Below are 21823 nucleotides of genomic sequence, written 5' to 3'. Positions count from 1 at the left end.
TATTCTCAGCTTCTGCTGTTCAGATGCACTCATAGGTCGTCCCCTACCCCCAGAGATCCTGGCACTTAGGAAGAGTGTGTTAGAGCAAACAGTTTCCAACTTCGTACAAAGATTCTAATTTGGATTCAAAGGGTTCATCACCCAGAAAATCCTGAACTCATCACAAACCGATTGTGTCACTTCCCTGAGCCTGAAAAATGAGGGTGAAGATACCTCTGTTCACAAGAACAGGAAGTGAAGTCAAAGACTATGGCAGTCACAAAATAAGGTGTCCCAGAAGCACCTTTCCTCTCTTCCTTACAATTGCGCCCAGTATTTTGGTCACCACACGCCTTAGAGTTTTACTGCCGTGAACAGACACCTTGACCAAGGCAACTCATAAAAACATTTAACTGGGACTGGCTTACAGGTTCAGAGGTTCAGTCCATTACCATCAAGGAGGGAGCATGGCAGTGTCCAGGCAATCATGGTACAAGAGGAGATACGAGCTCTACACCTTCATCTGAAGGCCCCTAGGAGAAGACTGGCTTCCAGGTAGCTAAGAGGAGGCTTTCTCAAAGCCCACCCCACAATGACACACTTCCGCCAACAAGGCCACACCTACTCCAACAAGGCAAAACCTAATAGTGTCACTGCCTGGGCCAAGCATATTCAAACCATCACACCATATAAACGAGGAAATCAGCCTGCCTTCATTTACCAGATACCATCATCATCTTGCCTGTCACTGCTCAGGAGTGAGGCCTCTGAGAATTCAAAAGCAGAAGGTGCTTAGAAAACGCCAAAAAGCCATTAGATTGAAGCTGTTTTCTGTTGCAAATTGGGGAGATTATGCCACTCCAAGTAGATCCTATCAGGCCATGTTGTATAGACCCTCAAGCAGAAAAAGCTGAGGTCAAAGCTACAGATGTTTTAGATTTTTTTTCTCTTGGCCCCTTTTCACAGGTGTGAGCCTCTTGAGGCACAGACCTAGGTCCTCCAGCAGGGGGCAGCACTCTGCTTCAGACCTGGCTACACAACCTGGGACGCAATGTGCAAGAACTTGAGTCTGCTCTTCAGAAGTGTTTAAAATTTCAGGATGGCAAGAGTAGCCGGAAGGCAAGCACGGGCTCCTTCTAAGGTGCCGCCCTCCATGAAGCCACCATCCTGGGCTCTGGTCATCTCATTAGTAGAGAAAGCTGAGGCTTGCCTAGTGTGGTGAAGACAACAGAACTCTCTGCTTCAGAGAGCCCATTGAGATCTTCAGAAACAGGAGTTCCCCTCTTGGTGTAGCCACACTCCAGTCCCCTGCTCCCCCATACCCACAGAACCAAGGGGCACTCAGAAAGAGTAGCATCGAGGCAGAAACTCCCATGCAAGTGCCATCAGACCAACTCACGAGCCACCTACTTAGATAAGCCCACATGGATGTGAAAGGCAGAGGCGTTGTCCCTGCATGTGAAGTCCACACACACATAGCTCCTTCCAAAGGTGAGGTCTGTGACAGCAGAGGTCATCAGAGGCTAACCCAGAGGCCAGCCCATGGAGGGTCAGCATTCCTTCTTGGCTAACATTTACTGGGGAGCAAATGTTTATCCTATCAATAATGACTCATGGCTAGTATCCACAAAGAAAAGGTGCCCAACACCGGTCATGTCGACCGTACACTGCTGCCCGGTGTCCCAGGTAACAATCAATACTGCGCTCTGTGCTCAGCACTTAATGTCCATCCTCAATGCACCTACAGAAACATGGCCCTTGAGCTGAGCCACACACCCTGTTGGCTTTTCTCTTTTCCTTATCTTACCTTTTGTTTATTTAAGTACTACAGATTGCATTTTGGGGGATTATTGCGTTTGCCGAGCTGGTTGGGATTTCCTCCTGTGTTCTCTAATTACCGACACTTTGTCATTTTATGTCACACACTCATTGGGCAAACTGGGAAAATCAGTATATGTCATATTGGTGTATGTACATGTTCGTATATCTACTACATATATCATATGTACATATATACTACATACATCACATTCATGTGCACTGATACAGGGAGACACAGAAGAAAAATATTGGTTGGAGGCCTGAAAGATCAAGCTAAGAACAATTTCTAATTAATTGATTCTTAGTGGCTGGTGATAACTAAGCCGAGGGATGAATGAGGGCTTGACTCTCCTGCTAGGATTAGGGTGGAAAGCCCCCCTTTGAGAAAAGAAAAGCTGGATTCCCTAGTGAAGAGTGACCAACAACTTCTCTCGGGGCACCCCAATAACAGTTCCAGAAAGAGGGCATCTGGCCTCAAAATCTGGCACTGCTGAGTCCAGGGGAAATCACTCACCCTCATTTTTAGCCATAGTCTCTCTCTTTTTTTTTTTTTTTTTTTTAAAAAAAGGCTATAGTGGCCCCTCTCAGGGAAATCGATGCCAGCAAACATTTGACATGGTGCTTACAGGACAGTTACGTGCTACATTCATGAAATATCCATCTTTTATTTTGAACCACCCTCTGCCTTGGCCAAATTCACAAGCCTCCCTCTTTTCTCCTCCTCTTCTTTCTCCCCCTCCTTCTCTTCCTTTTTTGTTTTTTCTTGGGAGTGCCAGCTCCCAGGGGGGAGATACCCATGGGGAACAGTATCACACTTAGGGACTTCTCTGGTTGGGCTCAGGAGCTACAACTGACCCATTAGACTTGAGGGAAACCCTGACCCTGTCCCTTTTCTTTCTGAACAGCCTCATCTTTTGCCTGAAAACCACCATTGCTCTTTGATTTAAGTGATGACAGTTGTCTGAGGCTCCTCCATGATGGGCAAGGACTCAGTATGTCCGGGTGAGCCTACAAGTAGGACATGCACTGTTTCATGGAGCCAAAGAGGCACCTGACCCACTGCCAAGGTGTGCCACCCTAGAAATGCTTCCTAAGGGGAAGACTAGAACACTAGAGGCAAGATGACAAGGCCCACAAAGAAGGTGGCAGGAAGACAGGATCACACCCCTCCCTGTACTGCCACTGGACTGTCAATGAGATATCCCCATCAGACTAGTGGCCCCAGGAACCCCCGGCTTCCGGTATTCACAGCCTGCCCTTCACACCCCTATGACTTTGATTAGAACAGTGTATTTTTATTTTGTTTCATCTTTTTCAAAAATTACATTTCTATATACATTTATGTTTATATGGATGTACACACATCAGAGGACAGTTTGCAAGATTTCATTCTGTTCATCCACCATATGGTTCCTGAGGATAGGCTCAGACTGCCAACTTTGGCGACAAGCACCTTTACTCTCAGAGCCATTCTGACAGCCCATATTTTATCTTTTGAAACAGGGTCTGACCCTATAACTTACTCATTCTGGCCCGGAGTTCGCTTCAGCCTCCTGAGGGGTGCAAGTATATACAGGCAGGAATATGATACCATGCCCAGAACAAAAAGGTTACTTTAAATACAGGATAATGTAGAAGATGACCCACGTTAAACCTATCTTGTTTTATTTCCTTGTTTAATTTTAAACTTTTAATTTTTGTGGTTCAAGGAAATAGAACCCAGAGCCTTGGTATGCTAGGCAAACTCTTCACAACGGATATTCATACATACATAGACTTTTCCACCTCAGCTTATGTAAGACCTAAGTCTTCAGAGGATCTGGCTTGCTGCCTTGAGAACTCTGACTAGCCCTGTACAAAGTTTACTGAGAACATATAGGAAGCCTCCAGAACTACATGAAGAGAAAGAGAAACTTCAGTCTCTCTCCCAGCAAGTTGAAGACCCTAGCTGACTTCCTTCATGCCAATGCCAGCAAAAGCTGACCAGCCAATTAGCTGAGACCTGCCCCGCTGCCCCGCTGCGGAATCAAAAGCAGATAACACGGCTGTTGTTCTAGGCTGATTCAACTCGTGCTGAATTGGCACAATTCACAGCGAATTCAACCCCCGTCACAGCCCCCACAGGCCCCCAGCCTGCTGCCACATTCCTGCCCTCCTGTTAATGTAGCCATGGGAAAAGGGTGGTTGAAGACTCAAAGAAAATTCTAGATAAAAAAGAAATGCTCTTGAAATACCGCTATTTTCAAGAGCCCTACCTGGCTGGTGGTTTAAAGTGTCCCAGGAGCCAATGCAGCTGGAAGCGCACTTCTACTTGCTTGCTTGTATCACAATGCCCCTGTGGGCTCAGCTCTTCCCACCCCAACTCCCAGACAGAGCCCCTGGCCCTTTCCCCTTCCTGGCTCTCCTCTCCCTGCCTGTCCCTGTCAGTCCCTGCCAGTCCCCTCTCCCTGCCAGACTGACCCAAGTCTGCTGTTCTGTTTGGGTGGTTACCTTCCCCTAGAGGCTTTCTCATGCCCAGGGACTTCCTGAGGAGCAAAGAGCAAGTGAGAATAGAGTAGGGGGAGCTTGTGGGAACCTGGCGGCATTCCCAGGGGCTCCAGGCAGAGAGGAAGCTTCTGTTCTTCCCACAGATGTGAGGAAAGTCGCACTTGGCTCAAGCTCTAAATATTCTCTCATCACACAGATACCGGAATTCCCTCAGCTTGTCCCACACTCCAAAAACCATGAGAGTGGCCCATGAGGCTGGAGAAAGGGGTTGTAGACAGACTTGGCAGAGATCGGGGTCCTGAGTATTTTCAGCAGGGGCTCTAGACCGACCTTCCCTTTGCTGATGTGTGAAAGAAGATGGCTACCGGAGGGCCTGGAGTACAGGGAGTGAGTGCCTCACTGTCTTCATCCCTCAGCTTGATCAGTTCCCATCTCCCCAGCTCCAGCATCCACATCACCCTCTCCTGGAATTCTCTCTGTAGACCAGGCTGGCCTCAAACTCACAGTGATCCACCTGCCCCTGCCTCCCAAGTGCTGGGATTAAAGGTATGCAGTCATTGAGTGGATTTGTCAGATATACTGAGGACAGCAACAGTAACAGATATACTGTTGCTCCCTAAAGCGGTGATTCTCAACCTTTGGGGAATGGCCCATTAGGGGTCAAATGACCCTTTCACAGGGCTCGCCTAAGACTACTCAAAAACATGGATATTCATATTACTCATAGCAGCAAAATTACAGTAATGAAGTAGCAACAAGATAATTTATGGTTGGGAGTCACCACAACATGAGGAACACTATTAAAGGGTTATAGCATTAGGCAGGTTGAGAGCCATTGCCCTAAAGGGTCCTTAATGCCCAGGCTAGGGCCTGATACATAGGTGTCATACATATCTGGTGAACTAACAAATAAGTCAGTCACTGGCAGTTAGGTCTAGAGTGGTTAAGTAGCTTCCTGGGTAAACTCTTTCAAGTTGTATTTCAAGCTCAGGGCAGAAGGCAGCTTTTGCAGGGCTGGAGAAACAATTCCATAGTTAGGAGTGCTTCCTGCTCTTACAGAGGACCTGAGATTGGTCCCCAGCACCCACGTCAGATGCTGCACGACTGCCTATAATTCCAGCTCCAGGGCATCCTATGTCTTCTTCCGGTCCTCATGGTACCTGCACATGTGCATATATACACATAACACATAAATAAAAAGAAATCTAAATAGTGGAAGAAAGAGAGGTCAGAGAGATGGCTCCGTGGTTAAGAGCACTTGTTGCTTTTGCAGAGGACCTGGGATTCATAGGACCTACATGGTGGTTCACAAACGCCCAGAACTCCATTTCCAGCCTATACTGTGCCCTTCTGTCCTTCATGGTCACCAAGCATGCATGTGGTACAGGTACATACATGCAAGCAAGACACACAGAAAATGAATAAATCTTTTTTGAGGCAAAGCAGGAATGATATATATTCCTGGATAGTTCTTCCAATAAATAATGCAAATCTCTGGTTAAACACACGTAAGCAGCTCCCACATTTAACTGTAACAAAAGTCAGAAAGCTATGCAGTTCTACATTCTATACCTTATTTTTTTTAAAGATTTATTCATTTATTATATAGAAGTACACTGTAGCTGTCTTCAGACACACCAGAAGAGGGCATCAGATCCCATTACAGATGCTTGTGAGCCACCATGTGGTTGCTGGGAATTGAACTCAGGACCTCTGGAAGAGCAGTCGGGTGCTCTTAACCACTGAGCCATCTCTCCAGCCCCATTCTATACCTTATTAATATGGTGGTTTACACACATTATATTAGTTCAAGACATCTAAACCAGGTCTCGTCCCAGTCAGTGGAGAGAGTCTTGGCCTGATTGTAGCATAGCATGTACATCACACTGAGTCTTGAAATCAGTCTGCTGAGGCTAGAGCACAGCTCCGGTTCCTTTCACCTTCCCCATTGTGTTTAAGTGACTCTACCTTCTTTGAATGGAAAAAAAAAACCAGCCTTGTAAAGGTATCCACCCTTCTAGGAACTTTGGTAGCCTGGGCCAGCAGAGCACACGGAAGGGCTTACTGTACAGCTCTGCGTACAGCACAGTTCTGCTGGGATCACACACCTAAGATAAAGTTTCAACCAACACTTTCACATGAGAGAATCCCGCCCTACTCTGCAGAAGCAGTACTAACATTTCCTTTCCTGCACAACCTATAAGCCCTCTGGGAGACAGCTCAGCTGCTCTAACACTGTAACAGCCTACCATAAATTTTGAGACACGTCTGTCAGTCCTGGAACTTGCTCTGTAGTTGGTTGGCCACAAACTCAAGAGACCCTCCTGCCCCTGCCTCCTGAGACTACCACTCAACGGAGGAGCCACCATTTGAAAGCAAAGGACAGCTCAGAGAACCAACATTAGACATGGAAATGAAATGGAATACTCACGTCTCAGAAAGGCCTCAAGCTTCCACCAACTACGGTTCTAACTTCTGAAGGCCTAGGTTACAGAAACTGTCAACTGCAATCCTTAAACATCTAATGTTTTACACAAGGTCTTCTCTTAGACTAAACTACCTGGCTAAATGCAGGTAGGGCAGACATCCTAACTGAACCACAGAACAATCCAAATGTTTATGAAAGTAGACATGAGGAGAACATAACTGGACAGACCTCAGGTTATAAGCAAAAGCATTTTTAAACTATACTATGGCACAAGCTCCCTCTTGTTAGCAGCTCTGAGATCCTGGTAAACAAGGGATGATTCACTTGTTTAGATTATCTGAAATACAACTTTATTCTGATTCTAAAAGAAAAGAATGGGGACGACAGTAACAAACAAGATTTCACCACTGAATATTGTGAGGCCACTGCAGCAGTTTTATCTCTGAAATTCAGAAAGGAAACAATTCTGTTCCAAACAGCTAAATATGGAAGTCCAAAAAAAATGAAGGTGTGTTTAACTGCCACATTCACTCTGAGGCCCATCCATCTCCTTCAGCCTCCCAGTGACATGTGCGACCTGCTTACTAAGCGAGGTGGTGTATGCACTGCCCCGACACCAGGGCACAGAGTTAGGATCTCCAGTGAGCTGTCTGGGAAGCCAGAGGAAAGGCTTTTCAAAGTTGTAGTTACTTTTGGCAGAAACGTCATAGCCCTGAAGATTCTTCTTTTGGTGGAAGACAAAAGGTTTTGCCTTCACTTTCCTGTCTTTAGTATCCACTTTGTTGCCACACAATACAATGGGATGTTTTCACACACTTGTACCAGATCTCTATGCTAGTTAGGTACTTTCTTGTAAGTAACTTAAAAAAATTATTTATTTTATGCATGAGTACAGTGTAGCTGTCTTCAGATGCACACCAGAAGAGAGCATCAGATCCCATCACAGATGGTTGTGAGCCACCATGTGGTTGCTGGGATTTGAACTCAGGACCTCTGGAAGAGCAGTCAGTGCTCTTAACCGCTGAGCCATCTCTCCAGCCCTCTAAGTAATTCTTGACGTCACGTCAAATGGTACACTGGGCTTGGATGTAGTAGCCATTGTGCAGGCCCCCCGAACTTCTCCTGGATGGCTGTGTCCCACACGTTGAACTTGATATGGAAAACAAGCTGATGCACCTCCACGCCCAGCGTGTCTGCTTACTTCTCAAACTCGCCTGTCAAGTGGCACTTCATGACCATCGAACGGTGCTGCAGTCGCCCAACAGGATGAGCTTGAACTGGACCTGTGGCTCTCCCTGGGCAGCCATCGACACGATCCTGCAGGAGGTTCCAAAAGAGTCTCTGCACCTGTCCATAAATCTACTTTTTAAAAAAAGATCATCTCATACTCACAAAGATAAATAAAAATAAATGAAAGAAACACGTTTTTGAGATTTCGAGTGTTTGTTTCTGTTCCCTGCCAGTGGGAAGCCCTTTTGTGCCCTCTTTTTCTCCAAGGCGTATGCCAGAGCCTCAGGCAGCAAGGTTGCCCCACAGTCTGGAGTTGGCCTAGGGCAGTTGACTCCAGTGAACGCTACCTATGGCTTTCTAGCCCCTTGGCCTACACCCACCTCTGCCCTCTCTTCTTACTGGTGATGAGTGTGCCCTCAGTGATCCCACCCATGGCCTCATGGGCTCATGGGCAAGGGAAACCTCTTCCTGGGAGGCAAGTCCCTCCTATGTCTGGCTTCAGGACCCTTGCCTTCTCCCCCCACCCCATCCCCTACACCCACCCCTGCCCTGACAAGATAGGGCTCATCATTTCAGTCCTCTGCTTGGCAAGGGAAGAGCCTCAGGTTAGGCTATCTTTGCTCCTTCTAGGAGGTCTATGCCCCAGCTTGGGCTTGTCAGCAGCGGGGGTGCAAAGGATAATCCCAGAGCACCAGGAAGACCCGGAAACCACCGTATTTTCCCAAGCGCCTCATAGTTTATCTTCTGGATTACATAATTTTTAAACTTTCACACGGGTGGGGGATGGTGTGGGAATGGGTGGGGTTCAGGTCTTAAAACAAGCAGATCCAGATGAGTCTACTACATAGCTGAGGCCGGAGTTTACAAGAATCTTACACAGCCTTTGAAAGCAGGGCAGGGATGTGTGTTACCAGCCCCCATCCAACTGCCCTCCGTTCTCTCTCGGAGTGATTTGTGTTGACACAGGAGAGGAGAGGAGAGGAGAGGAGAGGAGAGGAGAGGAGAGGAGAGGAGAGGAGAGGAGAGGAGAGGAGAAGAGAGGAGGAGAGGAGAGGAGAGGGAAGAGAAGGGAAGGAAGGGAAAGGGAAGGAAGGAAGGAAAGGAAAGGAAAGGAAAGGAAAGGAAAGGAAAGGAAAGGAAAGGAAAGGAAAGGAAAGGAAAGGAAAGGAAAAATGAGAGAAGAGATAGAGAAACCAAGATGATGTAGCCGGCAGGCTGGCCAAAAGGACACGCAGGAGGCTAACTCATGTGGGGTAAACCCTTTCTCTAGTGGACCTGTGAGAGATGACAAGAAAAATAAAACTCCAGGTCAAAGGTGACAGCATTCTAAGAGTGACAAATGGATTAAGGAAGGAGGGGAGGGTTGTGGGAGGGGGGAGGGGGCTCTCAGCTCTCAGTGGGCTTGGACGCCTTCCCCATCTTGCCTTCAAAGCCTTGCATCTGGCAGAGGCCTACAGCTAGTCTTAGGGTACTCGGGGATAGGCTAAACTCAGCCCGTGCCCATAGCATCCCAAGTCTTGAAGAAGCATGAGGTCAGCAATGAAAAGGAGCAAAGTGACTGCGTAGTTGGGTGGGGAACTTCATTCAGTTCGGCGGTCTGAGGGGACGGGACTAAGAGCTTGTCGTGGAGTCAATGCCCGGCAGGTGGCGCTCCTCTTTTCTGCTTTCTTCCTGGACTCCTGCTGATGGAGGTATCAGGTGAGTTGGAGGATGCCCCAAGTCCAGAGCTGAGGGCAGATGCAGAAGCACTTATCCGATAAGCAGAAGCTTTCACGGTTACCAGGGACTCCATTATATTCACATAGTCCCCTTTGCTACAAGAACTTTCTTACTCTCTTCTTCACAGAATCCAAAAATATTAATCCATGTTCTCTAACAGTGTTTTGTTGTGTATGTGTATGTGTGTGTGTTTTGTTGTTGTTGTTTTGTTTGTTTGTTTGTTTTTAGAGTTTTCTGTGTCCAAGTCCAGGGATGGGTACTGAGGAGAGATCAGTGACTTAAAGTATCTGATGTTCTAGAGGTTGGTATCTGGTGGGGAAGGGACAGCCCATAGTCCATTGCCTGGACATGTAAATAAGACCATAGTAAATACTGCCAGAAAGGTGCAGAAGCAATAAATCAGCGTTCATAGGAGTGAATCAGGAGCATTCTTACATCTGAACTGAGGTCTGAATGGAGGGTAGGCAAAACCCACAGGGACACTTCCCAGAGAAGGAAACCCAAGTGCCTTACACATGAGTAAGGGGCACAGTGTAAAGCCAACAGAGCAAGAACAGAGGCCTTGGCTGCCCAGGAGGCTCCACTGTGGGGGTGTGCACTCCGCCCCACAGAGAGAAGGCAGCTCAGCCATCCAGAGGAGGACTGGATGCCACAGAGATCACTGCGTTATGAGTATGGAGCTGGCCAGAGGGGCCAGAGAGGAAGTCATTGCCATCAACCTGACGATGGCAACTCGGTGGTAAAGGTGTCAATGAGAATGAATGTAAAGTTTTGGACTGTTTTGGAGTTAAACAAAAGACAAACAAAACCAAAAAACAAATGAAGGAACAAACAGCAAAATCCTCATCAACAAAAGGGAGTCTGGAGAATCCAGCCCTGCGATGGCTTCGCTCTTGCTTTATCAGAGAAACAGTTGTAGATAAGAAACAGGAGCAGAGAGAGAAAATAGTTTGGCCAGGTCCCATAACTGATAAGTGATAAAATCTGGGTTTAAAGAGCAAGGCTGTTTGCCACCTGTAGAGGAAGGGGGCTGTTCAAGGACTTGGCTCAAATTAAAGGATGGAAATCAGCCAGTAAGCTGCCCAGGCACTGATACAACCTTAACACCAAACCCAGAGTCTCTTTGCAAAGCGTTACCAAGGTAGCTAGGTACAGCCCTCAGCATAGGGTCAACTGCTCCTTCAACACTGGGAGCATCTTCATAAGGAACATTGGTGAGACCCTGGCACTTCAGTTCTTTTGATTGCCTATCCTCTGTGTCCCTACACACAGAGCCATTCCCCATCCTGACCCATTAGGGTTGGGTGCTGACAATTAGGAGCACTAAGGAAACAAATGCCATGCATCCAAAATGCAGGGAGAAACTAAGTGAAAAAAGTAAAAGTCACCCTAGTTAGCAGTGTGCCTGTTACTTCTTTTGCTCTTTCTTTCCCTTCCTCCCTGCTCCCCCTGCACCCCTTCCCGCCTTCTCTCTTTTGAAACTGTCTCTGTGTTGTCCTGGTTGGCCTGGAATTCACTACGTAGACCAGCCTGGCCTTGAACTCACAGAGATCCAATGTCTATCTTCCGAGAGTTGGAATTAAAAGTGTGGATTGCTATCACTGGCCCTGTTTTGTTTCATTTCTCTCCTTCTTTCCTTTCCTCTTCTTCCTTCCTTCCTTTCTTTCTCTCTTCCTTTTCTATTAATGTGTTAGGTGAGCATACAAGGCAGCATGTTTGGTTGCAGTGTCTTCATTACATACGTGTCATAACACTTCGCTCTCCTTTCCCCTCCCTCACTGCCCACCCGAGTTCTTCCCCTGCCCTCCAGCTGATTTCCTTCCTTCTCCGAGTCAGTCCCCCTTCTGCTTTCTTAAGACTTCCCATCTCACTTTGGAGCCTTTCCTCTTCTCTCACAACCCTTTTTTAATTTTATGACCTGTAGATATATAGATGTAGTATACATGTAATATATAAACACACACACACACTCACACACACATACACACACTCACACACACATGCACACACTCACACACACACATACACACACATACACATCACTTTAAATCTTATTTCCATTTATAAGAGAAAACATGTGGCATTAACATGTCTACTGCAAAGTATTTGCACTTCTACAGTAGGTTTTGATTTTCCCAAAAGCTTTGTGAAGAAACAGCATTGTTAGCACTGTTGGCTCCCTTTGGATGAGGTCGCCATGGTCAGAGAGGGGGAGTTAAATTGATTTAGGGCAGTGGTTCTCAACTTTCCTAATGCTATGACCCTTTAATATAGTTCCTCATGTTATGGTGACCCCAACCATAAATCATTTTCATTGCTACTTCATAACTGTAATTTTGCCAGGTTTTAAGTGTAAATATCTGTGTTTTCTGATAGTCTTAGATGACCCCTGTGAAAGGGTCATGACCCACACACTAAGAGAGAGGACAGCAGAGAGCAGAAGTCTGGTCCCTGAACTTAGCCTACTGATGTGGTGGGTGGGAAGACTGGGAAGAAGGAAAGAAATGGGGTCTCAGAGGGTTCCTGGGAATCAGGATTCCCCTGCAGCTGGCTCCGACACTTGTCCCCAGTAAAGAAATGCAAGTTCTCACACTGTGGAAGTCCCAGCCGCAGTGTTTTTCCTGGACTCCTAAAGGGAGCTGAGAGGAGGCTGTTCCAGATCCAGATAGCGAGAGGACACACAGCACTGCTAAAGGGAAGTTCCCTAACCGGAAACTAAATGGCAGCAGTGCTTCCACTTCCAAAAATGCTTCCCTATGGCATGAGATGGCTTGGGTGGAGGCGCTTGTTGGCAAGCCCGATGACCTGAAGTTGCGGCAGGGAAAAACCAACTCCTGAGAGCTGTGCTCTAATTTCCACACATGTACACGGTATGCATGTGCTTGCTTTCTCTATCTCTTGCCTCATTTTCAACAAACAAACAAACAAACAAACAAAAATAAACATTCATCTTGAGCGAAACACAGTGCCTGCACCAGTTTACTCAATTACTGGGAAGGATAAGGTGGGCAGTGTTGGAAGCCCAAGTGTTTGAAGCAGTTTATGCGACTTAGTAAGAGCCATCTTTCCACAACAAAAATAAAAACAAAACAAAAACAAACAAACAAAAACCACCACTTTTTATGAAACCTTCACAGATGAATAATAAACCTACTCTCAAGAGTATTTGTTTTCATTATTTACAAAAGCATTAGCCATGATCCAAAGATCCATCAGTAGCATTAAAGTAATGGGAAGAGACTGTCGAGGAGCTGGAAGTGTTGCTGTGGTGCAACAGATCTTCCTGAGCTAAGATTGCTCACAATGTTTCCTCTAAGAATTGAAAAGCCATCATAGGGAAAGCTGAAACCCAGCCCCAAGGAGCGACTTCAGGCCTGAGACCAGAGGTAAGGCCAACTTTTCTGCTCCAAGTGACCTGCCTGGTGGACTCAGGACACACAAAGGCAAAATTCCTCTGGGACCAGACACTTCCAGTTTCTAGCTGGCACCCAAACCTCACTGATCTGGGCCCATAGCTCCCTGCTCCCAAACCCCATGGGAGAGGGAGCTGATCGCCCAGATGTGTGGGCACTCCAGAGACTGCAGGGCAGGAGAGACCGCCAGTACTGCCCACCTTTGCCCACATCCCTGGCCCAAGAGGAAACTGTATAGAGCCTCTGGGAACAGGAAGATAGGGACACTCAAGATGCAGGAGCCCTGAGGTCCAGACTACGCCCGGATCTGAAGAGACCCGGTCACACAGTTCCCTGCACCCAAATCCCATGGGAGGGAGAGCTAGACCTTCAGAGGGGCAGACACGCCTGGGAAACCACAGGAAAATACGCTCTGCCCACATTTCTGACTCTAGAGGAAAACACCTAGAGTCATCTGGTCCCCCCCACCCCCCGTGGACAGGGACCTAGGAGAAGTAGGGGCAGGCCCTTCTGATTCCCGCCCACAGGGACAGCTGAGAGCCAGTCGACAGGAACGACTACACGCCTGAAAGCAGAACACTCTGTCCCCATAACTGGCTGAAAGAAAACAGAAAAACAGGTCTACAGCACTCCTGACACACAAGCCTATAGGACGATCAAGCCACTGTCAGAAATAGCAGAACAAGGTAACACCAGAGACAACCTGATGGCAAGAGGCAAGCACAGGAACCCAAGCAACAGAAACCAAGATTACATGGTATCATCAGAGCCCAATTCTCCAACCAAAGCAAACACTGCATTTCCAAACACACCAGAAAAGCAAGATCTAGATTTAAAATCACATTTGATCATGATGTTGGAGGACTTCAAGAAAGACATAAAGAACTCCCTTAGAGAAATGCAGGAAAACACAAGTAAACAAGTAGAAGCCTTTAGAGAGGAAACACAAGAATCTCTAAAAGAATTACAGGAAAACACAATTGAACAGGTGAAGGAATTGAAAATGGAAATAGAAACAATATAGAAAGCACAAAGAGAGACAACCCTGGATATAGAAAACCAAAGGAGGAGACCAAAAGCCTTAGATACAAGCATCACCAACAGAATACAAGAGATAGAAGAGAGAATCTCAGGAGCAGAAGATTCCATAGAAATCATCAACAAAACTGTCAAAGATAATGTAAAACAGAAAAAACTACTGGCCCAAAATAGCCAGGAAATCCAGGACACAATGATAAGATCAAACCTAAGGATAATAGGCATAGAAGAGAGTGAAGACTCCCAACTCAAAGGACCAGTAAATATCTTCAATAAAATCATAGAAGAAAACTTCACTAACCTAAAGAGATGCCCATAGACATACAAGAAGCCTACAGAACTCCAAATAGATTGGACCAGAAAAGAAACTTCTCCGGTAACATAATAGTCAAAACGCCAAATGCACAAAACAAAGAAAGAATATTCAAAACAGTAAAGAAAAAGGTCAAGTGACATATAAAGGCAGACCTATCAGAATTACACCAGACTTCTCACCAGAGACTATGAAAGCCAGAAGATCCTGGACAGATGTCATACAGACCCTAAGAGAACAAAAATGCCAGCCCAGGTTACTGTATCCACCAAAACTCTCAATTAACATAGATGGAGAAAACAAGAGATTCCATGACAAAACCAGATTTACACAATATCGTTCCACAAATCCAGCCCTACAAAGGATAATAAATGGTAAAGCCCAACATAAGGAGGCAAGATACACCCTAAAAAAAGCAAGAAACTAAAAGTCTTGGCAACAAAACAAGGAGAAGAAAAGCACACAAACATAATCTCATCTCCAAATACGAAGATAACAGGAAGCAACAATCACTATTCCTTAATATCTCTCAACATCAATGGACTCAATTCCCCAATAAAAAGACACAGATTAACAAACTGGCTACGTAATTAGGACCCAGCATTTTGTTGCCCACAGGAAACACACCTCAGAGACAAAGACAGACACTACCTCAGAGTAAAAAGGCTGGAAAACAACTTTCCAAGCAAATGGTCTGAAGAAGCAAACTGGAGTAGCCATTCTAATATCGAATAAAATAGATTTTCAACCAAAAGTCATCAAAAAAGATAAGGAAGGACACTTCATATTCATGAAAGGAAAAATCCACCAAGATAATCTCTCAATCCTAAATATCTATGCTCCAAATACAAGGGCACCTACATATATAAAAGAAACCTTACTAAAGCTCAAAGCACACATTGCACCTCACACAATAATAGTAGGAGATTTCAACATCCCACTTTCATCAATGGACAGATCATGGAAACAGAAATTAAACAGAGACATTGACAGACTAACAGAAGTCATGAACCAAATGGATTTAACAGATATTTATAGAACATTCTATCCTAAAACAAAAGGATAGACATTCTTCTCACCACGTCATGATACTTTCTCCAAAATTGACCATATAATTGGTCATAAAACAGGCCTCAACAGATACAGAAAGATAGAAATAATCCCATGCGTCCTATCAGACCACAACAGGCTAAATCTTGTCTTCAACAAAAATAAGGGAAGAACGCCTACATATACATGGAATTTGAACAATGCTCTACTCAATGATAACCTGGTCAAGGAAGAAATAAAGAAAGAAATTAAAGACTTCTTAGAATTCAATGAAAATGAAGGTACAACATACCCAAACTTATGGGTCACAATGAAAGCTGTGCTAAGAGGAAAACTCATAGCTCTGAGTGCCTGCAGAAAGAAACAGGAGAGAGCATATATCAGCAGCTATACAGCAAGCCTAAAAGCTCTAGACCAAAAAGAAGCAAATACACCCAGGAGGAGTAGAAGGCAGGAAATAATCAAACTCAGAGCTGAAATCAACCAAGTAGAAGCCAAAAGGACCATAGAAAAAATCAACAGAAGCAAAAGTTGGTTCTTTGAGAAAATCAACAAGATAGATAAACCCTTAACCAGACTAAACCAGAGGACACAGAGAGTGTGTCCAAATTAACAAAATCAGAAATGAAAAGGGAGACAAAACTACAGAATCAGAGGAAATTAAAAAAATCATCAGATCCTACTACAAAAGCCTATATTCAACAAAACTTGAAAATCTGCAGGAAATGGACAATTCCCTAGACAGATACCAGGTACTGAAGTTAAATCAGGAACAGATAAACCATTTAAACAACCCCATAACTCCTAAAGAAATAGAAGCAGTCATTAAAAGTCTCCCAACCAAAAAGAGCCCAGGTCCAGATGGGTTCAGTGCAGAATTCTATCAGACCTTCATAGAAGACCTCATACCAATACTATCCAAACTATTCCACAAAATTGAAACAGATGGATCACTACCGAATTCCTTCTATGAAGCCACAATTACTCTTATACCTAATTCACATAAAGACCCAACAAAGAAAGAGAACTTCAGGCCAATTTCCCTTATGAATATCGACACAAAAATATTCAATAAAATTCTTGCAAACCAAATCCAAGAGCACATCAAAACAATCATCCATTATGATCAAGTAGGCTTCATCCCAGGTATGCAGGGATGGTTTAATATACGGAAAACTATCAATGTAATCCACTATATAAACAAACTGAAAGATAAAAACCACATGATCGTTTCTTTTTTTTATTTTTCAATGATTTATTTGTTCTATTTATATGATTACTCCCGCTGTCTTCAGACACACAGCAGAAGAGTGCATGGGATCCCTTTGCAGATGGTTATGAGCCGCTATGTGATTGCTGGGGAATGGAACTCAGGACATCTGGTAGAGCAATTAGTGCTCTTAATCTCTGAGCCATCTCTCTAGCTCTTCACAAGCTTTATTTAACTAAGCATTAAACGTTAACTAGAAATGCCAAATCCTGTAAATATGGTCCAGATTCAGTCTTACTTAGAATTCCCTGAGCTGGCAGGGCGAGGCTGGGACTTGAGAGTCCACATGATCATTTCATTAGATGCTGAGAAAGCATTTGACAAAATTCAACACCCCTTCATGATAAAAGTCCTGGAAAAAATAGGAATTCAAGGCCCATACCTAAACATAGTAAAAGCCATATACAGCAAACCAGTCGCTAACATTAAACTAAATGGAGAGCAACTTGAAGCAATCCCACTAACATCAGGGACTAGACAAGGCTGCCCACTCTCTCCCTACTTATTCAATATAGTTCTTGAAGTCCTAGCCAGAGCAATCAGACAACAAAAGGAGATCAAGGGGATACAGATTGGAAGGGAAGACGTCAAAATACCACTATTTGCAGATGATATGATAGTATATTTAAGTGATCACAAAAGTTCCACCAGAGAACTACTTAACCTGATAAACACCTTCAGCAAAGTGGCTGGGTATAAGATTAACTCAAATAAATCAGTAGCTTTCCTTTACATAAAAGAGAAACAAGCCGAGAAAGAAATTAGGGAAATGACACCCTTCATAATAGACCCAAATAATATAAAATACCTCAGTGTGACTTTAACCAAGCAAGTGAAAGATCTGTATGATAAGAACTTCAAGCCTCTGAAGAAAGAAATTGAAGATAATCTCAGAAGATGGAAAGATCTCCTATGCTCATGGATTGGCAGGATTAATACAGTAAAAATGGCTATTTTACCAAAAGCGATCTACAGATTCAATGCAATCCCCATCAAAATTCCAATCCATAGAGTTCTTCATAGAGTTAGACAGAACAATTTGCAAATTCATCTGGAATAATGAAAAACCCAGAATAGCTAAAACTACCCTCAATAATAAAAGACTTCCAGGGGAATCACTATTCCTGAACTCAAGCAGTATTACAGAGCAATAGTGATTAAAAACTGTATGGCAGATAGACCAGTGGAATAGAATTGAAGACCCAGAAATGAACCCACACACCTATGGCCACTTGATCTTTGAGAAAGGAGCCAAAACCATCCAATGGAAAAAAGATAGCATTTTTCAGCAAATGGTGCTGGTTCAACTGGAGGTCAACATGTAGAAGAATGCAGATCGATCCATGCTTATCACCCTGTACAAAGCTTAAGTCCAAGTGGATCAAGGACCTCCATATCAAACCAGATACACTCAAACTAATAGAAGAAAAAGTGGGAAAGAATCTCAAACACAGTGGAGAAATTTCCTGACCAAAACACCAATGGCTTATGCTCTAAGATCAAGAATTGACAAATGGGATGTCATAAAACTACGAAGCTTCTGTAAGGCAAAGGACACTGTTGTTAGGACAAAACGGCAAACAACAGACTGGGAAAAGACCTTTACCAATCCTACAACTGATAGAGGGCTCATATCCAAAATGTACAAAGAACTCAAGAAGTTAGACCGCAGGGAGACAAATAACCCTATTAAAAATGGGGTTCAGAGCTAAACAAAGAATTCTCAGCTGAAGAATGCTGAATGGCTGAGAAACACCTAAAGAAATGTTCAACATCTTTAGTCATAAGGGAAATGCAAATCAAAACAACCCTGAGATTTCACCTCACACTAGTGAGAATGGCTAAGATCAAAAACTCAGGTGACAGCAGATGCTGGCGAGGATGTGGAGAAAGAGGAACACTCCTTCCTTGCTGGTGGGATTGCAGACTGGTACAACTATTCTGGAAATCAGTCTGAAGGTTCTTCAGAAAATTGGACATTGAACTACCTGAGGACTGAGTTATATCTCTTCTGGGCATATACCCAAAAGATGCCCCAACATATAACAAAGACACATGCTCCACTATGTTCATAGCAGCCTTATTTATAATAGCCAGAAGCTGGAAAGAACGCAGATGCCCTTCAACAGAAGAATAGATACAGAAAATGTGGTGCATCTACACAATGGAATACTAAAACAATGACTTTATGAAATTCATAGGCAAATGGATGGAACTGGAAAATATCATCCTGAGTGAGCTAACCCAATCACAGAAAAACACACATGCTATGCACTCATTGATAAGTGTTTATTAGCCCAAAAGCTTGAATTACCCTAGATGCACAGAACACATGAAACTCAAGAAGGATGACCAAAATGCAGATGCTTCACTCCTTCTTTAAAAGGGGAACAAGAATACCCTTGGGAGGGGAACGGAAGGCAAAGTTTAGAACAGAAGCTGAAGGAACGCCCGTTCAGAGCCTGCCCCTCATGTGGCCCATACATATACAGTCACCAAACTAGATAAGATGGATGAAGCAAAGAAGTGCAGGCCGACAGGAACCAGATGTAGATCTCTCCTGAGAGACACTGCCAGAATATGGCAAATACATAGGCGAATGCCAGCAGCAAAACACTGAGAACGGGACCCCTGTTGAAGGAATCAGAGGAGGGACTGAAAGAGCTTGAAGGGGCTCGAGACCCCATATAAACAACAATGCCAACCAACCAGAGCTTCCAGGACTAAGCCACTACCCAAAGACTATACATGGACTGACCCTGGGCTCCAACCTCATAGGTAGCAATGAATAACCTAGTAAGAGCACCAGTGGAAGGGGAAGCCCTTGGTCCTGCCAAGGCTGGACCTTCAGTGAACAGAATTCTTAGGGGGAGGGTCTCAATGGGGGGATGATTGGAAGGGGAACACCCATATAGAAGGGGAGTAAGAGGGGATAAGGTATGTTGCCATGGAAACCGGAAAAGGGAATAACATTTGAAATGTAAATAAGAAATACCCAATTTAATAAAGATGGGGGGGAAAAAGTAATGTGAAGAGCAATACAGATAGGACACTGCCTATTCATAACAATAAAGCCTCCTACAGGCAAAACCAGACATGAACAACTCCCCTGGATACAAATCTCACACCTTATAGAAAAACACAGCATTTAGAAATAAATATGGAATAAAACTTTAAGATTAAGATAAAGATTAAGGGTTAGGCAAAAACAGCATTTTAAACTTCATATCAAATGAACAACCTGCTCTGGTTTTATTCCTGTTGTCACGATAAAAACACCCCAACAAATAGCAACTTAGGGGGAAGAGGTATTTATTCCAGCTCATAATTCCATGTTCTAGTCCATCACTGTGGGAAAGTCAAAGTAGAAACTTCAGACATATAGTCACAGCACACCCACAGTCAAAAGCACAAAGGAAGAAATGTGCTTCCTTTGTTTGCTCATGCTCAGCTTACTTTCTCTATTCAGTTGTCTATACTATCTATTCAGGACTCCTTGCCTAGGGAATGGTGCCATTCACAATGGGCTCGGTCTTCCCACCTCAGTCTCCTTTTTCTTTTAAAGATTTATTTATTTATTATATGTATGTGAGTACACTGTAGCTCTCTTCAGACACACCAGAAGAGGGTATCAGATTCCATTACAGATGGCTGTGAGCCACCATGTGGTTGCTGGGAATTGAACTCGGGACCTCTGGAAGAACAGTCAGTGCTCTTAAGCTCTGAGCCATCTCTCTAGCCTGCCACTTCCGTTACCTAATTAAGACCATCCCCATAGACATACTCACAGACCAACATAATGTTCATTAAAACTGTCCACCCGGGTAATAAGTTGTGTCAAATTGAGAATTAAAGCTAACCACCAAATGGCCTATTTTTAAAATTTGTACCTAGACCTTTCGAAACTATTTCAATTTGGACTTGAATTATTCTCCTCAAAATGTTCTGTGTTGATGGTTCATTCACCATCCTGTGGTGTTCAGAAGAGGTGTAGATTCTTCAAAAGAAATTAGGTCACCAAGAGGAGGGTGTGCCCTTAAAGGTCACACAGTGGTATACTAGGACCATTGTCCCTTTCTTAATTTCTGTTTGCTTCCTTACTGCTGAGAGGTGAGCAACTTTCTTTCACTTTGGATGGCTATCATGATATTCTGCCTTACCACAGGCTCCACAGACACAGCCATGTAAGGAGGGGCTGGAGTCTCAGAGACTGTGAGCCAAGATGGCAATGATGATGATCTAGAGGCTGGTTACACTATTTATGGAAGTGCTATGAGTTGGACATTTAGGATACATGGGCTGGGCTTTGTTTGTTTCATTTTTTGCCAGTTTGGTAGTGAGCCTGACTTTTCACGACTGAACCATCTTTCAAGCATATTGGTTTTTGTTTTGCTGTTGCTGTTTTTGACACAAGGTCTGTACACCCCAGGCTGGGCTGGAAGTCAGAATGTAACTGACAATGACTTTGAGTTTTTTTAAAGTTACATTTGTGTGTGTGTGTGTGTGTGTGTATGCAGTTGTGTATGCTATGACACACACACGGAGGTGAGAGGACAATTAGCGAGATTCCATTCTCTCCATCCACCACGTGGGTCCCGTGGATTGAACTTAGGACATGGGTAGCAAGCATCTTCACCCACTGAGCCATCTCATCAGCCCCAACAGGTGTTCTAAAAGCTTAAACCTGCAGAAGAACATGTAAGAATAATGTAAAAATGTTTGTATTTTCAGTGGAAACAAAAGCAGGATACAAGACAGGCATGGTAGCTCATGTCTATAACCCCAACACTCAGAGATAGATGTGGGATGATTGCAAATTCCAAACTAGTCTGGACCACACACCCAGACCTTGTGTCTGTTTCTGTGACAAAACACTGGGGGGGGGATGACACACAGGGAGACGGAGGGAGGGAAGGAGGGAGAGAGGGAGAGAGAGGGAGAGAGAGAGAGAGAGAGAGAGAGAGAGAGAGAGAGAGAGAGAGAGAGAGAGAGAGAGCACGCACAGGGCACACAGCAGTGCACATTGTTGATAAAATCTGCATTAAGAAATGACTAAAGGGGGGTTGGGGATTTAG

At 44.4% G+C, this 21823-nt stretch overlaps 1 long non-coding RNA gene across 1 annotated transcript in view; it reads right to left on the bottom strand.

Moving 5' to 3' along the window:
* Nucleotides 1-4239, bottom strand: part of LOC147996891 (uncharacterized) — a 31601-nt gene extending 27362 nt beyond the window's left edge. Inside the window, exon 1 of the long non-coding RNA XR_015651992.1 lies at nt 4056-4239. This is a non-coding gene — a long non-coding RNA (uncharacterized LOC147996891). The remainder of the gene's footprint in view (nt 1-4055) is intronic.
* Nucleotides 4240-21823: the final 17584 nt, after the last annotated feature.

The sequence above is a fragment of the Rattus norvegicus genome, chromosome 1 (assembly GCF_021556685.1).
Source record: "Rattus norvegicus strain SHRSP/BbbUtx chromosome 1, alternate assembly SHRSP_T2T, whole genome shotgun sequence".
NCBI lineage: Eukaryota > Metazoa > Chordata > Mammalia > Rodentia > Muridae > Rattus > Rattus norvegicus.
This window is presented reverse-complemented; position numbering and strand designations above follow the sequence as displayed.